Here is a 4564-nt window from a genome sequence, read left to right as displayed (position 1 = left end):
GATATTGGATTGATATCCCGCCCTCCACTCCGAAGAGTCTCAGAGCGGCTCACAATCTCCTTTACCTTCCTCCCCCACAACAGACACCCTGTGAGGTAGATGAAGATATTGGATTTATATCCCACCTTCCACTCCAAAGAGTCTCAGAGTGGCTCACAATCTCCTTTACCTTCCTCCCCCACAACAGTCACCCTGTGGGGTAGATGAAGATATTGGATTTATATCCCGCCCTCCACTCCAAAGAGTCTCAGAGCGGCTCACAATCTCCTTTCCCTTCCTCCCCCACAACAGACACCCTGTGAGGTAGATGAAGATATTGGATTTATATCCCGCCCTCCACTCCGAAGAGTCTCAGAGCGGCTCACAATCTCCTTTACCTTCCTCCCCCACAACAGACACCCTGTGAGGTGGGTGGGGCTGGAGAGGGCTCTCACAGCAGCTGCCCTTTCAAGGACAACCTCTGCCAGAGCTATGGCTGACCCAAGGCCATGCCAGCAGGTGCAAGTGGAGGAGTGGGGAATCAAACCTGGTTCTCCCAGATAAGAGTCTGCACACTTAACCACTACACCAAACCGGCTCTACTAAATAAAGAAATAAAATAAATAAATAAATAAATAGTAGAGTTGCCAGATCCTGGCTGGGACACGCCTGGAGATTCTGGGAGCTGAGCATGAGGGATGGCTACAGATAGGCAATTGAAGCCGCCCCAGCGACAGCAGACAAGCGGATTTAAAAAGGGCATCCAAACATGGACAGCTGCCTGCTGTCCCCATCCCATACTCAGCCCATCCTGCGAACTGCCTCTGAAAGTGGCACCACTTCTAAAGCGGTACCTAATATCCGAAGCACCTCCCTGGCCTGCTCATCTGGACGGCCAGGGAGCACCCATCAAGTTTCCGGAGAGTGGCAGGTGGGTGCATGAGCAATCTGGACACTGTTCCAGGGGTGGGCCATGCACCATCTGCATGCTTCCGGGTGCTCCTTTTCTGGCCATCTCACTTCTGGGTCGGCTTGATGCTGTCCTGAGATGGCGGTCTGTAACCAGCCGAAGAGAGCAGAGTTTGGGAGGGGGAAGAACCTCAGTGGGGGACAATACCATAGAGTCCACGCTTCAAAGCAGCCGTTTTCTTTAGGGGATTGATCTCTGTCGCCTGGAGATCGGTTGTAATCCCAGGAGATCCCCAGCCACGACCTAGAGGTTGCGTGCGATCTTTACCAACATTGCAAGAATGCTAAGGCTTTGTTCCTCTGCAACATGCTAGAGTGGTGATTCTGTTATCTTAGATTTGACTCTTCTGATCCTGAAAAGAACTTTGTATGCATCCTTTAAATCAGGGGTGGGAGACCTTTTTTCTGCCAAGGGCCATATGGATATTTATAACATCATTTGTGGGCCATAAAAAATTATCAACTTAAAAAACAGTGGTCCGCCAAGGGAGAATGATTTAGGCCAGCAAAATTAATGCAAATAATTGTTTTTCTATTTGAAGTCATGTGGAGAGAGCCTAATCTGGCACACACACACACCTATGAACCTATGAAGCTGCCTTCTACTGAATCAGACCCTGAGTCCATCAAAGTCAGTATTGTCTACTCAGAAGAAGAAGAAGAAGATATTGGATTTATATCCCGCCCTCCACTCCGAAGAGTCTCAGAGCGGCTCACAATCTCCTTTCCCTTCCTCCCCCACAACAGACACCCTGTGAGGTGGGTGGGGCTGGAGAGGGCTCTCCCAGCAGCTGCCCTTTCAAGGACAACCTCTTCCAGAGCTATGGCTAACCCAAGGCCATTCCAGCAGGTGCAAGTGGAGGAGTGGGGAATCAAACCCGGTTCTCCCAGATAAGAGTCCGCACACTTAACCACTACACCAAACTGACTCTCCAGGGTCTCAAGCTGAGGTTTTTCACACCTATCTGCCAGGACTCTTTTTAGTTGGAGATGCCAGGGATTGAACCTGGGACCTTCTGCTTACCAAGCAGATGCTCTACCACTGAGCCACAGCCCCACTCACACACACACCTGGCCCACCACCCTAGACAAATGCATAGGTCCAGGGTTTTTTTGTAGAAAAAGCCCAGCAGGAACTCAGTAGTATATTAGATCACATCTCCTAGTATTAGCATATTAGGCCACACCGTCTGGGATAATCAAGTGCAAACTGAACTGTGACAGTAACTTTTCCAGGCCCTGCAGCAATTCCGGCTGGCCAGCCAGGCCCCAGGGAGGCTGCCGCACAGTACATCTGGGCCCTGTGATCCCTGCCTGGCCCTGGGGAGGCTGCTGCGCAGCGTGGCTGGGCCCCACGATCCTCGCTAGCCGGCCAGGCCCCAGAGAGGCTGCCACAGGGCTCCGTTTGGCCCAGCAATCCCTGACGGCCACACCAAGTGACCTCAAGGGCCACATACGGCCCTCGGGACGGAGGTTCCCCACCCCTGCTTTAAATGACTGTGACTGACTGTCGTCTTTGATGCTACAGGCCCCGACAATACACCGGCTTGTTACGAGATCTGAGGAAGAGTCTCACTGAAGCAGGAAGAAGGACACACCAGCAACCTGCTTTCAAATGAACAAGTTGATGCCGTCGGTATATTGCATTGTTATTGTGTTGTTATACACTTCTGACTCTATGTTTTGTTGAACTCCGTAGCCTCCGTTGGGCTGTTCATAATTGTTGGTATTCATACTGTATATGCTTTGGAAGGTTAAGTGCACTCACACATGTTAATTTCAAGTATACAGGATTTTATTATACAGTTGTAAGTTCTATCAGAATTGATTTTCGCGACTTGGTTTCTTTACTTTGTACTACCTCGAGGTTGGGAACCCTATTTGATGCACATTTTTGTGCTTTTAGTTTTCACTCCCCAATTATTTTGAGAGCACATTTAACCTGATGTTTTCCTGGAAGCCAATTGCGAGTTACGGTTTTCCTCGGGCACGGTGTAGACAAATCCAGTTGGGAAGCAAATGGAGAGTGGATCAAAAGTGCATTACTCAGTGTGATATCCCTTGGTGGCAGGGGTCACTTTGTAGAAAAATAGGTGGTGGCGCTCATTAGCATAACTCATTAGCATATGCCACCCCCCCACCAGCCAAAAGCAACCTGATGCAAGAAAGGAGAGCCCCAGGCAAGCGAGGCCTGCTTGGGCTGGCTAGAGATCCAGCCAGTCCAAGCAGGCCTTGCTCACCTGGGGCTCTCCTTGGCCACCACCCCCAGTCAAAAGGCCAGCAAGTCACCCACCATCCAAAATCACATAAGAAGTGGAGAAAGGTTCGCGTGAGCTTCTCTAGGGGTTCATGCTGGGGGAGTGAGAAAGCTCCTAGTGGCTGGCTGGCTGTCCGCTCTCCTAATCCAGGGACTGTTATGCAGCTGCAACTACTATTCAACTCACAAGGAAGGTGGGGAGGAGGTGGGGGGGCTGTCAGAAAGGTTCAGGAGCTGCGTTCCTGTGAGCTCCTGCTGAATTCAAGGCCTGCTTGGTGGTGGCCCATCCAAACACTAGCCCACGCTGACCCTGCTTAACTTCTGAGATCTGGCGAGACCAGGCGAGCCTGGCCTGTCCAGCTAGTCACTCCCATCGCATGTCAGTCTGGAGAGGATTCTGGTTTAACATATTTCCCTTGTTAATATTTATTTTAAATGTTTTTTTTTATCCTCCATTCTCTTTCTGTTTGTTCATTCGTTTCAATGCCAGGGTGGTTATTGCACGTTGCAACGGTTGTTCTTTCGATCACCGCTTCTCTATCGGATTTGCTAAGATTTCTCTCTCCTTTTTTTGTGAATTCAAACGTTTTAAGCTGCTTCGAAGGCTTATGCTACAAAGAGGGATTAAACTGGATCCAGCGGACGAGGGGGTGATTTTTACTGATTCCCACTGTCATGGTAGGCCTCTGACACAGGACTCACCTTCCAGGACAGAAACAGTAAGGGGGCACTGGGGGGGCAGGGCTGTAGGGAAAAGGTTACCATTTGGGAAATTCCTGGAAACTTGGGGTTGGAGCCTGGGGAGAACACGGTTTTGGGGAGGGGATATATCCTCAGCAAGGACACTATGCCACAGAATCCACCCTCCATTTTCTTCAAGAGCCCTTGTCTCTGTTGCTGGGTGATCAGATGTAAATCCAGAAATCTCCAAACCACACCTGCAAGCTGGCAAGTCTACAGCAGGGAGAAGTGGAAACTTCTTCCTGTTCTGCTGGTGGAAATCCGTTGCCAAGTCCAATTCAAGAAATATCTGGGGACTTTGCGGGTGGAGCCAGGAGACTTTGGGGTGGAGCCAGAAGACATTAGGGGTGGAGCCAAGATCAAGGCTGTGACAAGCATCATTGAACTCCAAAGGGAGTTCTGGCCATCACATTGAAAGGGACGGCACACCTTTTCAATGCCTTCCTTCCATAGGAAATAATGAAGGATTGGGGCACCTTCTTTTGGGGCTCATAGAATTGGACCCCCCGGTCCAATCGTTTTGAAACTTGGGGGATATTTTGGGGAGAGGCACTAGATGCTGTACTGAAAATTTGGTGCCTCTACCTCAAACAACAGCCCACCCCCCAGAGCCCCAAA

At 50.2% G+C, this 4564-nt stretch overlaps 1 non-coding gene across 1 annotated transcript; it reads right to left on the bottom strand.

The window, feature by feature from the left end:
- Positions 1-1933: 1933 nt before the first annotated feature.
- TRNAT-GGU (transfer RNA threonine (anticodon GGU)) lies at positions 1934-2005 on the bottom strand. Its single transcript has one exon. It is a non-coding gene; the product is annotated as a tRNA-Thr (tRNA).
- Positions 2006-4564: the final 2559 nt, after the last annotated feature.

Source organism: Heteronotia binoei, chromosome 3, assembly GCF_032191835.1.
Source record: "Heteronotia binoei isolate CCM8104 ecotype False Entrance Well chromosome 3, APGP_CSIRO_Hbin_v1, whole genome shotgun sequence".
NCBI lineage: Eukaryota > Metazoa > Chordata > Lepidosauria > Squamata > Gekkonidae > Heteronotia > Heteronotia binoei.
Note: the sequence above shows the minus strand (reverse complement) of the source record. Positions and strands in the feature narration are given on the sequence as shown.